This window comes from Microcaecilia unicolor, chromosome 14 (genome assembly GCF_901765095.1).
Source record: "Microcaecilia unicolor chromosome 14, aMicUni1.1, whole genome shotgun sequence".
NCBI classification, from domain to species: Eukaryota; Metazoa; Chordata; class Amphibia; order Gymnophiona; family Siphonopidae; genus Microcaecilia; species Microcaecilia unicolor.
The window spans coordinates 16,162,187-16,182,520 of record NC_044044.1 but is presented as its reverse complement, the minus strand read 5'-3'; the positions used below and the strand labels follow the sequence as shown (position 1 = coordinate 16,182,520).

At 46.9% G+C, this 20,334-nt stretch overlaps 1 protein-coding gene across 5 annotated transcripts in view; it reads right to left on the bottom strand.

Annotated features, from left to right (window-relative positions):
- The window catches only part of LOC115457792 (cornifelin homolog), a 48,282-nt gene that overhangs the window by 13,501 nt on the left and 14,447 nt on the right, over positions 1-20,334 (bottom strand). Inside the window, exon 1 of one of the 5 annotated variants that reach the window (XM_030187395.1) lies at positions 14,980-15,022. The exons of 3 other annotated variants lie outside the window; for them this stretch is intronic. The gene's annotated coding sequence lies outside the window, so the exon portion shown is untranslated. Of the gene's footprint in view, positions 1-9,782; positions 9,956-14,979; positions 15,023-20,334 lie in introns of those variants that run through there. One more of the 5 variants, XM_030187391.1, reaches the window with a different exon arrangement.

Genomic DNA, 20,334 nt, shown 5'->3' with positions numbered 1-20,334 from the left:
ATCGGGGATGATCACCTCTGACTCCCCCAGTGGTCACTAAACCCCTCCCACCATAAAATAACACACTTTAAGAACTTTTTTTCCAGCTTGTATGCCAGCCTCAAATGCCATACCCAGCTCCATCACAGCAGTATGCAGGTCCCTGGAGCAGTTGTTAGTGGGTGCAGTGGACGTCACCCAGGTGGACCCAGGCCCATTCCCCCCTACCTGTTACACTTGTGGTGGTAAATGGGAGCCCTCCAAACCGCCCCCAAAACCCACTGTACCCACATCTAGGTGCCCCCCCTTCAGCCATAAGTGCTATGGTAATGGTGTAGAGTTGTGGGGAGTGGGTTTTGGGGGGGATTTGGGAGGCTCAGCACCCAAGGGAAGGGAGCTATGGACTTCAGAGGTAGTTTGCTTTGTTTTTTTAATTGTTACAAGTGCCCCCTAGGGTGCCCGGTTGGTGTCCTGGCATGTGAGGGGGACCAGTGCACTACGAATCCTGGCCCCTCCCAAGACCCAATGCCTTGGATTTGTTCGTTTTGAGCTGGGCGCCTTCGGTTTCCATTATCGCTGAAAAACGAAACCGCCCAGCTCAAATCCGCACGACTCCGATGCATTTGCCGGGCACAAACCGTATTATCGAAAAAAAAGATGGCCGGCCAATTTTTTTTCGAAAATATGGTCTGTCCCGCCCCTTCACGTACCCGTTCTCGGACATAGACGCCCATGGAGATGGGCGTTCACGTTCGATTATGCCCCTCCACGTAACTTATCTGGTTAAGTACAGAATAGCGGCATTTAACTGCATAAGTGCCGATTCTGCCCCCTGACCGCCCACAAAATAGCCGGTTTAGGTGCTCACCGGATATATTCAGTAACGCTATCTGGTTAAGTGTCGCTTAATATACCCGGGTAACCACGGCCAAGCTATTTCAATGGCCAGAAGCCTCTCCCGGCCATGTAAATCACTTTGAATATGGACCCCAATGTGAATAAAATCAATTTAAAAGGACTTCAGAGCTGGAGCTAACTCATGGCAGTATGACAGCTGTGTTTAGTTTAGTTAACTGGTGATTTAATTTACCGCTCTTCATGAAATCAGAGTGGTTAATAATATAAACAAATCATAATAAAATCAAAAGGAACTCCGACTCATATAAGAAAAGAGAACACAGGCGAAGGTAGAAATCAGCAAACGGGGGAAAAGGAGTGAAGTTTATACATAGAATCATCGGTCCCATATCCATAATCAGTCACATTTTATCCAAGTTTACGTATTGCAAATAAAATTAAATTTCAGTTCAGCCATTTTCACTTGAGTTAGGAGACTCCGAGACAGAGACAACGTAGCTGCTTCAAAAAAATGCATGACTGAAGGCACAAATGCTGTGTTCTCTGGTAAAAATACTCCTTTCAAAAGTACTTATGCAAATCACCAGCTGTGAACATCACCCCAGCTGCCATTCGAAGTTTCATCACATCAAACTGCTTCAGTGGGAGGCCTTGTGATACACCAGCTTCTCTCTGAACCGCTTTAATGCAGCTTCAGGGGCAGCGGAAGTGACTGGACTGAAATCAATTTCATTTGCAATACAAAACAATGTGATACAAAGTGTGTGACCAGGGCCGCCGAGAGACTGGGCCGGGCCCTGGACAAGGCCGCCCCCACTGCTACCCCCCAGGTTGTCACTGCCCCCCCTGAGGGGGGGCCCGGCGCCACAGTCCCACCCGCCTCCGCCACCGGGCCGGGCCCCTTCCACCCGCACCCCCGCCAGTAGAAGTGCTGTCTTCTGACTCCGGCGTGCAGGACGTCAGACGCACAGAAGCCCTGCAGAGTACAGCGAAGATCAGCTGAGAGGAGCGCGTCTGTGTGGGCCGCGCACGCCGGAGTCAGAAGACAGCACTTCTGCTGGCAGGGGTTCGGGTGAAAGGGGCCCGGTGGCGGGTGGGACTGCGGCGCCGGGCCCCCCTTGGAGGCCCGGGCACCGGGAATTTTGTCCCCCCTGTCCCCCCCCTCTCGGCGGCCCTGTGTGTGACTGATGACTCTAAGCCTTTAACTATAGCAGCATTAAAGTCAATGGTCTGTCACCGGTGTCAGCTAAACGCGCTGTGATTGGCGGTAGGAGACCTGGAGGGGGGCATAATTGAAAGGGACGCCTAAATAGTTTTTTTTTAATTTGGACGTCCTCGCAGAAGGACCGTCCTTTTTTTTAATGTTTCAGTGAAGGACATCCATGTTAGGCATCCTCGCGCGTGGAAATTTTTCTGCAACTCAACTCAACTCTTCTCTTCTCTTCTCTTCTCTTCTCTCTTCTCTTCTCTTCTCTCCCCTCCCCTCCCCTCCTCCTCCTCCCTCCCCCCCCCCCCCCAGAGCCGCGCGTTCCCGGGGAGGAGGGTCTGCACGGTCAGCCGCAATCCACCCCCTTCTTCCGAGAGTGGGGCGGCAGGGATCACCGACTGTACCGGCGGCTGCAGCTTGCGCTCCGGCCCGCGGCTCTGACAAGTGCTCGTCAATGCGCAGAGCAGCCAGCATAGCGCTTGGCTGCTCTGCGCCTGCTCGACCGGCCGACTGTTTTCCGAGGGAACAGAGAATGCAAGTGAGCTACAAGGAGCAGCTCATTTGCATTCCGTTTCCTTGATGCATGGCCGTTCCCTACCGATTCGCTATGGAATCGGTAAGGGAAGGGCTCTTCCGAGGACTTTAGTGCATGTAGCCCTGAGTCCATTACATTTTGTGAATTCTGATTTGAACTCAAAAGAGTCTGTTGTGTGTTTTTTCATCATCCTCGTTGTCACCTTCGCTGTGTTTGGCTGCTTGCTTTGACCTGCACAAGGGTCCTTTGTTGTTCTGTGTGTGTTGCCTCTAACCACTAACTGACCTATGTCTTTCATTTATCAGTCATTATTTTACAGTTATTTACTTTTCATTGTTTGGTGTTTCTCTGTCCATAATATCTGCTCACATAATTATAATATACATTTTTTTTTTACATAATTTATCAGTATATATTTACAAGTGTGTAATACTATTATGAATGTCTATATATGTTTGGCTATATGTTTATTAAGGCAGAAATATTTTATATGATATCTCTCTATATAAAAGGCAAAACCAACGTTCTATGAAGCCTCCAGCCGGAAGTGTGAAGGGGGCGAGATATCCGGTTTCCCCATGAGTGTCTGCCCCGCCCTCTCTGTAACACAGTCAGTGAAGGAAAACAGCAGAGCACGAAATCAAATCGCTGGCTCTGTAACAGTGAAGGACTCAGAGGGGGGAGGGGAGAGAGGCCAGAGGGCAGGGACACACACACACCCACATGCACACAGAAGAAAACATTGGTAGCCCCCCGTTTCATTTGCATCAGAAACGGGGCTTTTTAGAGCACGAAATCAAATCGCTCGCTCTGTAACAGTGAAGGACTCAGAGGGGGGAGGGAAGAGAGGCCAGAGGGCAGGGACACACACACTCCCACATGCACACAGAAGAAGACATTGCTATCCCCCCCGTTTCATTTGCATCAGAAACGGGGCTTTTTTTACTAGTCTCTTAATATTATGTTTTAAAAACGTTTTTCAATTTGTCCTGTGTTTTTCGTAGAAAGTTGATTGTGACCCCTGAGGCAGGCGCTTTGGCGCCGAAACACGGACCGTGTCGGGTCCTTGATATGAATATTCTGAATAAACTGTTTCTTGATATTATCTCCCTATCGGTTTGCGCATTTGTCAGCCTCTACTTTTCCTGTTTTGCTTTGACTCTCCGTGGAGGCTCCTCCTGTCTTCTTGGATTGGCTCTAACCACTAGGCCACTCCTCCACTCCCTCACCTTGAGCTACTACTGAAAAAGGTATGAGCAAAATCTAAATAAATAAATAATATTTAAGATCCTTCACGGGTCTGCGACGGCGTATCTGTTTCTAATGGGTGCAGATATCCAATAAGAACAGGGGTTTACGGCAACATTTTCAACTATATTTTCCGAGTTCTCATGGTTTAAAATACATAAGTACATAAGTAATGCCACACTGGGAAAAGACCAAGGGTCCATCGAGCCCAGCATCCTGTCCAAGACAGCGGCCAATCCAGGCCAAGGGTACCTGGCGAGCTTCCCAAACGTACAAACATTCTATACATGTTATTCTTGGAATTGTGGATTTTCCCCAAGTCCATTTAGTAGCGGTTTATGGACTTGTCCTTTAGGAAACCGTCTAACCCCTTTTTAAACTCTGCTAAGCTAACCGCCTTCACCACGTTCTCCGACAACGAATTCCAGAGTTTAATTACACGTTGGGTGAAGAAAAATTTTCTCCGATTTGTTTTAAATTTACTACACTGTACTTTTATCAAGCACCTGCCATTTATTTATTTATTTGGATTTATTAACCGTTTTTATAAAAAGATTCACCCAAGGTGGTGTACAGTAGGTACAGTTTAACATCAAACTTACAATTTTGTTAACAGCATAACAATAGTAAAATGTACAAGTATAAACATAAATACAATGAATGATGAAACTTGAAAACATCGAACTGAAACCCAGAAGCGTAACAAGGGCAGCTGACACCCGGGGCGGTTCGCTGCTGCGCCCTCCCCGGGTGCAGCACGGCCCCCCCCCCCCCCGTAGCGCGAACGCACCCCCCCAGAGCGCAGTTTTACCAAGGGGGGCGGGCGGGAGGACCGCTCCGCCCCGAGTGCAGTCGCTGGGAGCTGCGTCCTCTCCGTTGGTTCCCCTGCTCTCTCTGCCCCGGAACAGGAAGTAACCTGTTCCGGGGCAGAGAGAGCAGTGAACAAGTGGAGACGACACCCCCCCAGCGGCGTGCAGGACGTCAGACTCATAGAAACAGAACAAAGCCTTGCGCCAGAAGAAGAGGACCTTGGCTGGCGGGGGTTGGGGTCCCCCGCCAACAAAGGTAGAGGACGGCGATGGCAGTGGGGGAGGGTTGGCGGCGGGAGGGGTGTCGAGAGGGTCATTGGCAGGGGGGTCCAGGGCCAAATCTACAGGGGCCCAGGCCCCCGTGGCCCCACGTAGCTACGCCATTGCCGTAGAGGCGATCGCCAGTATCGGTATGAACAAATACAGAGTGAGGTTGTGGTAGAGTAAAGTTCATGCGTGCTAGAATGATTGAGGAATCATAAGGAAGAAGAGTTATGTCCAGTACGAGCTTTGGTTTTGTTGTGTTGCAAGGTTGAGGCATTTAAGTTGGATCGTTAGGGTATGACGTTTTGAACAGGTTAGTTTTTAGTAGTTTCCGGAAGTTTAGGTGGTCATATGTTGTTTTCACGGTGCTTGGTAATGCGTTCCATAGTTGTGTGCTTATATAGGAGAAGCTGGATGCATAGGTTGATTTGTATTTGAGACCTTTGCAGCTTGGGTGGTGGAGATTTGAGTATGTTCGTGTTGATCTTGATGTGTTTCTGATTGGTAGGTCTATGAGATCTGTCATGTATCCCGGGGCTTCACCGTATATGATTTTGTCAACGAGGGTGCAGATTTTGAATGCAATATGTTCTTCGATTGAGTGAGCTTTATAGAATAGTGCCAAGTGTGGATTTTTCAGCGCTGATTTTTTTTGGGCGCAATATATATAGAAGTCACCCCATTTTGCCTCATCTATGCAGTGTACTAGCTAGTAATACATGGAACCCCCCCCCCCCCCCCCCCCCAATATAAACAGGCAACAAATAATATCAAAGAAACTGTAATACCACTCTTCTTGGGCAGAAAATCATTTAAAAATCATTGCAATGGCAATCCTAAATAAATGTTAGATGTTTTAACGCGTCTTATTACTGGTCTTTGATATCTGGAGGTGCTGTACCTTGTGGGGTGTCTGTGTTCTGATTTGTATGTATGTACATATATTTTATTGAATTATTTAAGTGGATTTATATTTATCCTGCCTGCTTTGTTTTGGTTTTTTCTTTCTTATAACCTACTTTGCAACTATGAGAAAATGCAGAGTATCAAATTGATTGAATTAGTTAATGATAGACCCCAGATTTCAGTCCTTTGTATAACTGGTTGATTGATGGAATTATTTCAACTGGGCCTTTAGTGCAGGGTTGAACCTGGCAGAAAGAGTAGCCTAGTGGTTAGTGCAATAGATCTTTATTCTGGGGAACCGGGTTCAATTCCCACTGCAGCTCCTTGTGACTCTGGACAAGTCACTTAACCCTCCGTTGCCCCAGGTACAAATGAATACCTGTATATCCTATGTAAACCACTTTGAATGTAGTTGCAAAAACCACAGAAAGGCAGTATATCAAGTCCCATTAACAAGATTCCAGGCACAATCTCAAAGAGTAGTAACATTCCATATAGAACCCCAAAGAAAAGCAAGATTCCAGAATCCCGAGGAGTAGCCTAATGGTTCATGCAGCGGACTTTGATCCTGGGGAACTAGGTTTAATTCCCACTGCAGCTCCTTGTGACTCTGGACAAGTCACTTAACCCTCCATTGCCCCAGGTACAAATAAGCACCTGTATATACTATGTAAACTGCTTTAAATGTAGTTGCAAAAAACACAGAAAGGCGGTATATCAAGTCTCATTTCCCTAGTTGAAATTCTACATAGAATGTTGCTAGTGGAGGAGTAGCCTAGTGGTCTCGCGCCTTCTGTCTCGCTGCACCCTACGCCTGGAATAAACTTCCTGAGCCCCTACGTCTTGCCCCTTCCTTGGCCACCTTTAAATCTAGACTGAAAGCCCACCTCTTTAACATTGCTTTTGACTCGTAACCACTTGTAACCACTCGCCTCCACCTACCCTCCTCTCCTCCTTCCTGTACACATTAATTGATTTGATTACTTTATTTTTTGTCTATTAGATTGTAAGCTCTTTGAGCAGGGACTGTCTTTCTTCTATGTTTGTGCAGCGCTGCGTACGCCTTGTAGCGCTATAGAAATGCTAAATAGTAGTAGTAGGTTAGTGCAGTGGACTTCGATCGATCACGGGGAAATGGGTTAAGTCCCACTGCAGCTCCTTATGACTCTGGGCAAGTTATTTAACGCCCCAAGTACAAATAAGTACCTGTATGTACTATGTAAACCACTTTGAATGTAGTTGCAAAAACCACAGAAAGGCGGTATATCAAGTCCCATTAACAAGATTCCAGGCACAATCTCAAAGAGTAGCAACATTCCATGTAGAACCCCAAAGAATAGCAAGATTCTGGAATCCCAAAGAGTATTGATTGGAGGAGTATTACTCTTTCTGGAACAAACTTTTTTTTTTCTTTTGGTCACCTCCGCCCTTTTGGTTTTTTTGTAAAGTGCTGTCCCACAGAGGTGACATCCTGGTTGGCATAGTGAGGAGGAGTAGCCCAGTGGTTAGTGCAGTGGACTTTGATCCTGGGGAACTGGTTTTGATTCTGCACCTCCTTGTGACTCTGGGCAAGTCACTTAACCCTCCATTGCCCCAGGTACAAATAAGTACCTGTATATACTATGTAAGCCGCTTTGAATTGTAGTTGCAAAAACCACAGAAAGGCAGTATATCAAGTCCCATTAACATGATTCCAGGCACAATCTACCACACACAAGATACCACCGTATCTGCTCTGACCCAGGGGACAGAGACAGACACCTTAAAAGCCTGAGTGCATCCTTCAAACAGAAAGGCTACAACCCCAAAATAATCTCCAAGAATATTGCCTCCTCCCTCAAAACACCCAGGGAGAATCTGCTACAGTACAAGGAGAAAAGATCCACAGACAGAATCCCCCTTGTAGTGACATACAATCCAGAGCTGGAAAAACTGAGGAAAATCATAAGAGATCTACAACCTATACTCCAGGAGGATGAATTACTGAAAGAGATATTCCCATCCCCACCAGTACTGGCCTTCCGACAGCCACCCAACTTAACACAAGCTAATCAGAAGTAAACTTCCTTCACAGATTGAAAAGGAACAGAAGGGCACACTTCCCTGTAATTTATCCAGTTGCAAACTATGCCAAAATATTTCACAGGACCCCACAGTCATCCACAAAGGAAAGATATTCAACATAAAGGGATCTTTCACTTGCTCATCTTCCAATGTGGTATAGCTAAGCAAGATTCAATTTACATAGACATCACATGAACAATACTGGTGCCAGTAGGGCCCCCACCCCGGTGGGACAGCACTTCACAGAACCAGGACACTGTACCAGTGATTTCACAGTGAGAATACTGAAAGGTAACTTTAAAACCATACAAGAACGTAAGACCTTTGAAGTCAGAATGATTGAATATTTTAACACCCAACAGAAAGGACTTAACAAGGACCTGGGGTTCCTAACCCATTATAAACCATAAAGCTGTATGTCTCTGTTGATCACCCTCCCCTCACCTATCCACACCCACCCTGTTAGAATATCAATGATATGCTTTGATGTCCCCATGCATACTTCCTACCTACCCACCCCCCTCCTCCCACCCTGTCAGACTGTCATAGTAATGCTTGAATGTTTTCACTTATATACACTGTCAGCTAGCACATTTGCTTATTTCCGATCTGACGAAGAAGGGCAACCTTCGAAAGCTAATCAAGAAATGTATTAAGTTATGTCCAATAAAAAAGGTATCATCTTATTTTCTTTTCCATGTTTTATTTTGTTTGATTTCTATTGATAACCTTAAGAGTGGACTAACACGGCTACCACACTCCTCTACAGGCACAATCTGAAAGAGTAGCAACATTCCATGTAGACCCCCAAAGAATAGCAAGATTCCGGAATCCCAAGGAGTAGAGGAGTAGCCTAGTGGTTCATGTAGCGGACTTCAATCCTGGGGAACTGGGTCTGATTCCCCTGCAGCTCCTTGTGACTGGACAAGTCACTTAACCCTCCATTGCCCCAGGTACAAATAAGTACCTGTTTATACTATGTAAACCGCTTTGAATGTGGTTGCAAAAACCACAGAAAGACAGGATATCGTCTGATTTCCCTATTTGAGGTTCTACGTGGAATGTTGCTACTATTTGAGATTCTGTTGCTACTATTTGAGATTCTACAGGGTGTGTTGCTAGTGGAGGAGTAGCCTAGTGGTTAGTGCAGCGGACTTCAATCCTGGGGAATTGAGTTCGATTCCCACTGCAGCTCCTTGTGACTCTGGGCAAGTCACTTAACACCCCAGGTACAAATAAGTGCCTGGATATACTATGTAAACCGCTTTGAATGTAGTTGCAAAAACCACAGAAAGGCGGTATATCAAGTCTGATTTCTCTATTTGAGATTCTACGTGGAATGTTGCTAGTGGAGGAATAGCCTAGTGGTTAGCACAGCAGACTTTAATCCTGGGGAACAGGGTTCAATTCCCACTGTAGCTCCTTATGACTCTGGGCAAGTCACCTAACCCTCCTTTGCCCCAGGCACAAATAAGTACCTGTATATACTATGTAAACCGCTTTGAATGTGGTTGCAAAAACCACAGAAAGACAGGATATCGTCTGATTTCCCTATTTGAGATTCTACGTGGAATGTTGCTACTATTTGAGATTCTGTTGCTACTATTTGAGATTCTACAGGGTGTGTTGCTAGTGGAGGAGTAGCCTAGTGGTTAGTGCAGCGGACTTCAATCCTGGGGAATTGAGTTCGATTCCCACTGCAGCTCCTTGTGACTCTGGGCAAGTCACTTAACACCCCAGGTACAAATAAGTGCCTGGATATACCCTGTAAACCGCTTTGAATGTAGTGGCAAAAACCACAGAAAGGCAGTAGATCAAGTCCCATTCCCTTATGCTAGTCTTTCTTCCCCCCAGCCCGACTGTTTCTCTGGTTCTCTACATTTGCACCTCTCATATTTGGTTCCTTTCTTACCTCTCTTGGTGTTCACACTTTTTCTTATTAACCCCTTTCTTCTCCTTGGCCCCTGTATTAGTGGAACTTGTAGCTCCTGCTGTCTTAGGGATGGTCCTCTGTATCCGAGGCTGTTCTACTGTCTGAGCTTCCCTGCCAGCCAGAGACCGTGCAGCGGGTCAGATCTCACCTGAAATATGATCGCCCAGGAAGTGCTCTGATACTACAGGTTGCAAGGCAAGTCAACAAAATGGGTTTTTTTTGTTGTTTTGTTTTTTTTTTTAATTTGCATGAAGTCTTTATTAAACAATTGAACAGAACAACATTGCTTCCTGTACAGAAAGGAGGAAGCTCTGATGCACAACTTATACAGTCTCACATAATAAACCCCCCCCCCCCTCTCTTCCCCTTTCTTTATTTTGTTTTTTTTAATTGAATGTCATAACAAAACTCTGTCAGCCACATTGAGCCTGCAAATAGGTGGGATAAAGTGGGATACGAAAGTGCCAAACCCTTACGAGAGAAGCTACACTGGCTCCCACTCAAGGAACGCATTACTTTTAAAGTATGCACACTAGTCCACAAAATCATTCACGGCGAAGCCCCAGCCTACATGTCTGAGTTAATAGACTTACCATCCAGAAATGCTAAAAGATCATCCCGAACTTTCCTCAACCTTCACTTCCCCAATTGCAAAGGCATAAAATACAAAACGCTGCACGCATCAACCTTTTCTTATATGAGCACGCAATTCTGGAATACACTACCACGCAACCTGAAAACGATCTATGAACTAACCAATTTCCGCAAATCATTGAAAAACCCATCTCTTTGATCAAATTTACTGAAAGAATCAAAACACATTAAGTCCGCACACACTATTAGTAATGCAACAATACATTCTCTTTTGAATTCCCATCCCCCGGAATTTTTACCACATTTATACCTCTACTCATAGAAAAATTGTTCTTCTACTACTGTTCAGTTGCCCTATTAGTTTCCCGCTGTTTCTTTTCCATTGTTCTTCTCCATTGTTCTATTCCCTTAACGACACTTTAACTTTGTTTTCGCATAACCACTCACAATGTAATCCATAACCGAGTTGTAACAAACCGTATTTCCACCATTCACAATGTATTGTAAGCCACACTGAACCCGCAAATAGGTGGGAAAATGTGGGATACAAATGCAATAAATATTAATAATAATAATAATTTGCATATTCCCTTACACATAGAGAATGACACCGGGATAACATTTGTCCCTGTCACATCCCTGTGGGTTCTGTCTCTGTACCTAGTGCCGTAGCGAGGGCGGCTGACACCCGGGGCGGGTCGCTGCTGCGCACCCTCCCCAGGTGCAGCACGGCGCACCCCCCCTCGGCGGGCGCACCCCCCCCTCCGGAGCGCTTACCACTACCATAGAAAACGGGGCAGGCGGGCGGGAGGGCCATTCCGCCCGGAGTGCACGTCGCTGGGAGCTGCGTCGGCTCCGCTGGTTCCTGTTCCGGGGCAGAGAGAGCAGGGAACCAGCGGAGCCGACACCCCCCCCCCCCCCAGCGGCGTGCACCCGGGGCGGACCGCCCCACCGCCCCCCCTTCCTACGCCACTGTCTGTACCCACCCCGTTCCTGCACGCCCCGTCTCCATCCCTGCAGGCCTTGTCCCCATCCCTGCCCCATCCCCGCAGGTTCTGTTCTCATCTGCTGAAGCCTCGAACACTTATGATTTTATATTTAAATCTTTTTATTAAAGTATGAAAAGGAACAATTTGCTGTGCAACTGTTGTTTATAAATTACAAATAGAAAGCAACAATAACAACTAGCAGCTATAATAAACCCTCCAACCACCACCACCACCCTCTACCCTTCCAACCCCATCAATAGCTGATTTCTACTACCCCAAGAAATCCTAATCCACCTTGTTAAAATGTCCAGGGGTACGAAATACAACCCGTTCTGTATGCTTTAGAGGGGAGAAATATGCCCTATGAAGCACTGTTATGATTTTTTAATCTGTGGATGAATAATTAAGAAGTCATCAATAATCTCAGGATTCAGTTTAGCTCTCCTGTCTTCCATAGTCCCTCCTTCAACAGAAGATGTCTTCTTAGAAGATGTGCTGGTAGCAGGAATGTACACCATCCCCCATGCAAATTTTGCTATTTATTTTTATTACATTTGTACCCCGCGCTTTCCCACTCATGGCAGGCTCAATGCGGCAGGCAATGGAGGGTTAAGTGACTTGCCCAGAGTCACAAGGAGCTGCCTGTGCTGGGAATCAAACTCAGTTCCTCAGTTCCCCAGGACCAAAGTCCACCACCCTAACCACTAGGCCACTCCTCCACTGTTGCTACTATTTGAGATTCTACATGGAATGTTGCTATTCCACTAGAAGTCGGCCCTTGCAGATCACCAATGTGGCCGCGCAGGCTTCTACATGGAATGTTGCTAGTGGAATAGCAACATTCCATGTAGAATCTCCAATAGTATCTATTTTATTTTTATTACATTTGTACCCCGCGCTTTCCCACTCATGGCAGGCTAAATGCGGCTTACATGGGGCAATGGAGGGTTAAGTGACTTGCCCAGAGTCACAAGGAGCTGCCTGTGCCTGAAGTGGGAATCCAACTCAGTTCCTCAGTTCCCCAGGACCAAAGTCCACCACCCTAACCACTAGGCCACTCCTCCACTCTAGTTGTGGCCAGCATGTTTGCTTGTTTTTCCAAAAAATAAAATTATTGTCGTCTGCATCAATCAAACATAAATAACAGTCCAGGTTTCAAAGTAGAAAGTGACAGGGGGACAAAGTTTGTCCCCGCCCCGTCCTTGTGGGCCCTGTGTCCGTCTCCATCCCCGCGGTTAATGCGGGTCCCCGTCCACCTGTCATTCTCTACTTGCACAGTCTCAATCCCTGGCTGTTACCCAGTTCCTTTACCCATCACACTGTCTTCTGACGCCATCCCAGCTAGTTTCAATCCCCATCCCTTCCCTGCAAGTCAGCCTTCACCATCTTGTCTCCAATTCCAACATCTTCATGACTCTTCCCTACTTTTTTTTATCCTTCTTCTCTTTACCCCGTAGATTTGTCGGCTGTGCCACCTCTCAAACAGCTTATTCCATTTTCTTCTGGCACCACAGGACTCTCGGAAGGTTTGAACTGCTCAGGCTCAGTGCCCAACCTCCCACACTGCCCTCCCCGTCTTAGGAGAATAGTGCAGGAGTTTAGGCAACGTGGGTCAGAGAGACCTGAATGGTGCATGTAGAAAACAGAACTAATATGGATGTAATGCTAACAGCAAGACTAGGGGGGTGGGGGAAGAATTAGGGGTCCTTTTACTAAGCCGCATAAGCCTCTATGCGCACACAATGTGTATAAGTACATACGCATCGCCATGGTGGGACAGACCAAGGGTCCATCGAGCCCAGCACCCTGTCACCGACAGCGGCCAAAAGAACAAGCAATTTATCCTAACCATCCTAGAGATACTGCATTATTCCCTCGTCCATTCAATAACATTCTATGGCTTTTTCCTCCAGGAAGCCGTCCAACCCTTTTTTGAAGTCCGCTAAGTTAACCGCCTTAACCACCTTTTCCGGCAGCAAATTCCAGAGTTTAACTACGCATTGAGTGAAGAAAACTTTCCTCCGATTCGTTTTAAATTTACCACACTGCAGCTTCATCGCATGCCCCCTTGTCCTAGTATTTTTGGAAAGCGTAAACAGACGCTCCACATCGACCCGTTCCATTCCACTCATTATCTTATAGACCTCTATCATATCTCCCCTCAGCCGCCTTTTCTCCAGGCTGAAGAGCCCCAGCCTCTTCAGCCTATCCTGATAGGGAAGCCGTCCCATCCCCTGTATCATCTTTGTCGCCCTTCTCTGCACCAAAATGGAGTTACCGCATGGCTCTTGCAGCAATTTCATTTTTCGGACGCGCACAGGTCATTACCGCTCAAATTCTTTACCGCTAGGTCTATGGCTGGCGGTAAGGTCTCAGATACAATGACCGAATCCTTTCTAGCTTAATGTTGACCAGTGAATTGTCCACGGTGTGTTACTGTCCACACTGCAACACTGTGAAGGCTGCTACTTTTATTGGCCTTGTCTTCTGCACCAGACATTGCTCTTAGTTGTCTCAGTGTCCCAAGTTGCGCATAGTGACTCCTGAGGCAGGCGGTTGCATCCGCTGAAACACAGCCCATCTCGGGTCCTCTTGCTTTGGTGTTTTAATAAATCCACTATGAACTACACCTCCCTGGTGGATTTGATCATTGTGTCATCCTCTGCTCCTGCTTTGGCTTCTACACCGAGATTGAGTATCAGCACTGGCCTCTCCTACCCAGTTAAACCATGCTGAATTATCAATCTCAATGTATTTATGTTATGGTGGCGAATCTAAGATGCTTCTTTGTCCACTCACGGGTTAATCTTGCCCTGAACACACCCAGCCAGTGGGATTTTGCAGTATGAATATGCATTCGAGATTTGCATGCACTTCCTCCATTTTATCCAAATACGTATCATGCATGCTTCTTGTGGATATCTTGAAAATCCAACTGGTTGGGTTGTCCAGAGGATGGAGCCAAGAATCGCTGCTCTTGTTGGTGTCATAGGAGCCAACTTTTCAAAATTATTGGGGGTGCTAATCCTGCACCCTGGTCCACAAGATCATCTACGGTGAAGTCCCAGGTTACATGATTGACTTGATTGATCTCCCAACCGGAAATAGAACCAGTTCATCACGGACTTACCTGAATCTCCACTACCCAAATTGCAAAGGACTCAAATACAAAACAACCTATGCGTCCAACTTCTCCTACATAAGCACACGACTATGGAACGCACTGCCAAAAGCTGTGAAAACAATCTATGACCACCTAAAATTCAGAAAATCACTAAAGACCTACCTGTTTGGTAAGGCATACCCTACCGACCCAACATAAATGCCTCAACTCTGCAACACATCTATACCAAAGATCGTATTGGACATTATCTAACCCTTCCTATCTTCAACCCCTAATGTACCTGAATCTTACCTACCCTATTCCACCCTAACATCTAATTGTATTTGTTCCTCTACCGGACTAGGCGATTGCCTTTACGGTACTCTGTAAGCCACATTGAGCCTGCAAATAGGTGGGAAAATGTGGGATACAAATGTAACAAATAAATAAATAAATAAATAACGGAAATAACCCCTCCCTGGACACTTACGAGGAATTTTCTCAATATTGAGGGTGCTCGAGCACCCACAGGACCCACAGCGTCAACTCCTACGATTGCTGTTGTTTTTTTTAATGAGTGCAATACGGAAGCTGCTCATGACTGTATCTAGGCAATTCTGCTTGGTTCTCTTGGTATGAAATAAAACAAAGTATAGAAATGTATTGTGTTCTTCCCTTGATTGCTTAAAAAAGAGAAAGAGCCACATCCTTTCAGAGCTTTCACCTGTGTTTGATTTTGATGTTTGGACTGATCTCGTGACCTCTGGTGAGCACACATAAAGAACAATGTTATGTTGGCTAAGAGCTGGCCTGAAGAGGCTTCCCCACATCCACCCCGCTCCTGCAGCGAAACCAGTTCCTTCTTTCTGCCCCAACATGCTGAAATTTGTTCAGAGTTTACTGGGATTAGGACATATAAATGGGCATTTAGAGAGGTGAAGCCTAACACCAGCCAAAAGCCTGTTGTCATGCAGGCAGCCAGAGGCAACCAGATAACTCTGGGTTACTTGGACAAGTTTAAATTAGGCCTGCTCTGGTTTCAACTTTCCCCCTCCTGCCCCTTGAACATTCAGCTCCAATATCTTTGCCCCACTTGGAGTACTGTGTTCAGTTTTGGAGGCCGTACCTTGCGAAGGATGTCAAAAAAATGGAAGCGGTGCAAAGAAAAGCTATGAGGATGGTATGGGATTTGCGTTCCAAGACGTATGAAGAGAGACTTGCTGACCTGAACATGTATACCCTGGAGGAAAGGAGAAACAGGGGTGATATGATACAGACGTTCAAATATTTGAAAGGTATTAATCCGCAAACGAATCTTTTCCGGAGATGGGAAGGCAGTAGAACGAGAGGACATGAAATGAGATTGAAGGGGGGCAGACTCAGGAAAGATGTCAGGAAGTATTTTTTCACGGAGAGGGTGGTGGATGCTTGGAATGCCCTCCCGCGGGAGGTGGTGGCGATGAAACGGTAACGGAATTCAAACATGCGTGGGATATGCATAAAGGAATCCTGTGCAGAAGGAATGGATCCTCAGAAGCTTAGCTACAATTGGGTGGCAGAGCAGGTGGGGGGAAGAGGGGTTGGTGGTTGGGAGGCGAGGATAGGGGAGGGCAGACTTATACGGTCTATGCCAGAGCCGGTGATGGGAGGCGGGACTGGTGGTTGGGAGGCGGGAAATACTGCTGGGCAGACTTATATGGTCTGTGCCCTGAAAAGGACAGGTACAAATTCAAGGTAAGGTATACACATATGAGTTTATCTTGGGCAGACTGGATGGACCATGCAGGTCTTTTTCTGCCGTCATCTACTATGTTACTATGTCACTAGTGTTGAGCTGTATTTGATGACTGATTGGGTGTATTAATTCTTTTGGCAGAGGTACCACTTGCCCCAGTCCCTGTTTAATGTTATTACTGTAATGCCCCTTTACCTGGACGCTTCTGGGTCAAGGGTCCGAGTGTGCTACAGCCCCCGCGAAGGGCAGACTCTGTCGGACCCTCACTCACTCGCTTGGTGTGCGCTGCCTCTACCTAGGGAAAGAAGTGTTAGCAGGTGGGATTGCCCTCCCCTAGGAAACTCGAAAGTCCAGGTGCAAACCCCTGGGAAAAGGGGATGTTTCCCAATCACCTAAGTCCCTGCGCCTCATAAGAACCAGGCTGTGGCTTAACGAACAAAGCCTCAGATCCCGTTGAATGTAGACTCAACCAAGCTAACCTGGGTAAGGGGGAAGCAGGAGAGAGAGGTGCTGTGTCATAAGGAGAGTGTTATCTTTGTACCTGCCAGAGAGAAACTCTGCCTTTGGTCAGCTGTTAGGTAGCCGAGGAAGAGGACATGCAGTTAGATATTGAGCATTAGAGGAGTCCAGCCATTGGCTGAATTGTGCCGGATATTCAGTGTTAAGCCCTATCCGGGTATCGGTACTAAATAAGAACATAAGAATAGCCATACTGGGTAAGACCAATGGTTCATTGAGTCTAGTATTCTGCTTCCAACAGTGGCCAATTCAGGTCACAAGTACCTGGCAGAATCCCAAAGAGTAGCAAGATTCCGGAATCCCAAAGAGTAGCAAGATTCTGGAACCCCAAAGAGAGTAGCAAGATTCCAGAATCCCAAAGAGTAACAAGATTCCATACTACTGATACCAGGGACAAGCAGTGGCTTCCCCTTGCTTATCTCAATAGCAGACTATGGACTTTTCCTCCAGGAACTTGTCCAAACCTTTTTTTAAACCCAGATACACTAACCGCTGTTACCACATCCTCTGGCAATGAGTTCCAGAGCTTAACTATTTGTTGAGTGGAAAATATATTTCCTCCTAGTTGTTTTAAAAGTATTTCCATGTAACTTCCTGAAGTGACCCCTAGGCTTTGTACTTTTGGAACGAGTAAAAAATCGATTCACTTCTACTCATTGTACACCACTCGGGATTTTGTAGACCTCAATCCAGTGGCGTACTAAGGGGGGGGGGGCGGTGGGTGCGGCCCGCCCCGGGTGCACGCCGCTGGGGGGAGCATGTTCCGGGGCAGAGAGAGCATGGAAACAACGAAGCTGACCGGCGCGCGGCACCCCCCCCCCCAGCGGCGTGCACCCGGGGGAGGTTCTTTCGCCGGGGTGGGGAGGGTGACGAGGGGGTTCGCGCCACCCCGGGTGTCAGCGCCCCTAGGAATGCCACTGCCTCAATCATATCCCCCCCAGCCATCTCTTTTCCAAGCTGAAGAGCCCTAACCTCTTTAGCCTTTCCTCATACGAGAGGCGTTCCAACCCCTTTATCATTTTGGTCGCCTTTCTTTGAACCTTTTCTAATTCTGCTATATCCAAGCACAAGGCAGCTGTTGGAAGTTACCCAGGTACTGCCTGATATTCAACTTTATATTATATTGACTTTTTTTTGTGGAGAAAGTACCAAATTGATGCCTCGCAGCTATGAAAGCATGTACAAGAGTATCTTTACAGATTTCTAAGGAGTCAAAGATGCAAGATTCTAGCAAAGAATCACCTAGAAGGAATAAAAAGATTGACTGAAAAGAAGAGCCTACCAATGAAAGAAGGGAAGGAGAATACCGAAGAAGACTTGGCGAGTTTAAGATCCAGCCTCTGAAATTATCTTTATTACAATTTTCTTCATTGTTATCTTCCATGACACATAGAGCCTACCAGTGTATGAAGTAAGGGAAGGAGAATACCGAAGAAGACACCCAGCCTCTGAAACTATCTTTATCATGATTTTTCTTCATTGCTATCTTCCATGAGATGTCTGTGAAGAAACAGCTGGCCCATTAATGTTTTACAACACCAAGTAAATTATATTTATATTATTTATTTACAAAGTTTTATTACCTACACTGTCTACAGCTCCAGGCAGGGAACAAAAAAAAAAACATACATAATTACATTGTACACATGTCATAAACAATAAAAATAAAAACATCAAGGCAGCACAATCAAACTGTAATCAAAAAACATACCTATAAAAACCAAGCGCTCACCAAATCATAACATACCAGAGCAGTCCCTCCAAAAATAACTAACTCTCGCCTGCAGTAACAATGAGTCACTAAGCAATTTTCTCAAGGCAGCATACAAGCCAGAAGCTGCCTGCGTATCCACATAATTCAAATATTAAACAGAAAAGGCCTGTTTGAAGAGGTAGGTCTCTGTTTCTAATTATAAGCAACGACAGTATGGAACACAAATCCACTGGAGTGATTTGCCTTTTTGGAGGTGGGCTGTGCGACAGAGGTAAACATCACCTGTAGACGTAGGGGCTTGAGAGTTAGCTCTCCCCCCCAACTCTAAGAGTCCAAAGCACAAATAAATTCTCTTCTTTAGCTGCTGGTTCCACCAAAGAAATGGTCCACCTGGAGGAGGAACGCTTAGCAGCGTGAATTAGTGATGTGACTTTCTGGCGCGGCCGACGTGAAAAGACACTAGGCATTCCCTTCTCTCCCCTTACCCCTCATTCACACCACCAAAATTAAAATAAAAATAACTTAGCTGGCGAAGATCCCCCAAGCCCCGCCAGCTAAAGAATTGTGGAGCCCACTCCAGGTTAGTTTGGGGTTCATTGCCAGCTACATTAATGATGCACTCAGTTGAGGGTCCCAGACCGACTATGCGCCTACGGTCCTGGCATGAACGTGCAATATTGATACAGACATGAGCGTCACAGGGGTGACATGATACAGACGTTCAAATATTTGAAAGGTATTAATCTGCAAACGAACCTTTTCCGGAGACGGGAAGGTGGTAGAACTAGAGGACATGAACTGAGGTTGAAGAGGGGGCAGACTCGGGTGTAATGTCAGGAAGTATTTTTTTCACGGAGAGGGTGGTGAATACCTGGAATGCCCTCCCGCGGGAGGTGGTGGAGATGAAAATGGTAACGGAATTCAAAGGTGTATGGGAAAAACACAAAGGAATCCTGTTTAGAAGGAATGGATCCACACAATCTTAGTGGAGATTGGGTGGCAACAACGGTAATTGCTAAGCAAAACCAGTGCTGGGCAGACTTCTATGGTCTATGATCATGACTGAATAGATATGGATGGGCTGAAGTGTAAATTTTAGGGAGCTTCGACGTTAGCATCAGAACTTTTAGAACAAGAACAGCGCTGGGCAGACTTCTACGGTCTGTGCCCTGAGAATGACAAGGACAAATCAAGCTCGGGTATATAGATAAAGTATCACATACCATGTAAAATGAGTTTATCTTGTTGGGCAGACTGGATGGCACTGTACTAAGGGCAGTGTGAGTACTGCAGCCACCAGGGCCACTGAGAGGGGGAGCAAAATTCCCCGGGCCCGGCGCCAGGGTCAGGCTGCTGGTGCTGCAGTCCCCGGTCACACCTGCCTACCGTCCTCGGCTCCAGGCCCCCTGCATTCAAAGCGGCAGTCACAGATCACCTGTCTTCTGGCCTTCCCTGTGTCCCGCCCTTGCGGAAACCAGAAGTTACATCAGACGAGGGCAGGACACAGGGAGGGAAGGCCAGAAGAGACGTGGAGGCAGGCAGGTGAAACTGCAGCGGTGGGGGGAGTGACGGGGGGCAGCAGCGGGAGGGGGAGCGATGGGGGGGGGGGATGGCAGCGGCGGGGGGTGGAGGCGGGGCGGCCTTGCCCAGGGCCCGGCTTAGTCTCTCGGCGGCCCTAGCAGCCACACAAGGGGACCCTTGCCAGCCTGCTGTGTCTGCTCCTCTGGGTCCTCCCCAGCCTCCAAAGGGGGCCTGGCACCGGAGTTTTCTTTCTCTTGCTCCTGTTGGGGCGCAATCACCTGGGTTCTGTTAGGAGCAGGAAAGAGAGAAAAGCCCCGGTGCCGGGTCGCCCTTAGAGGCTGGGCAGGGGGGATTTT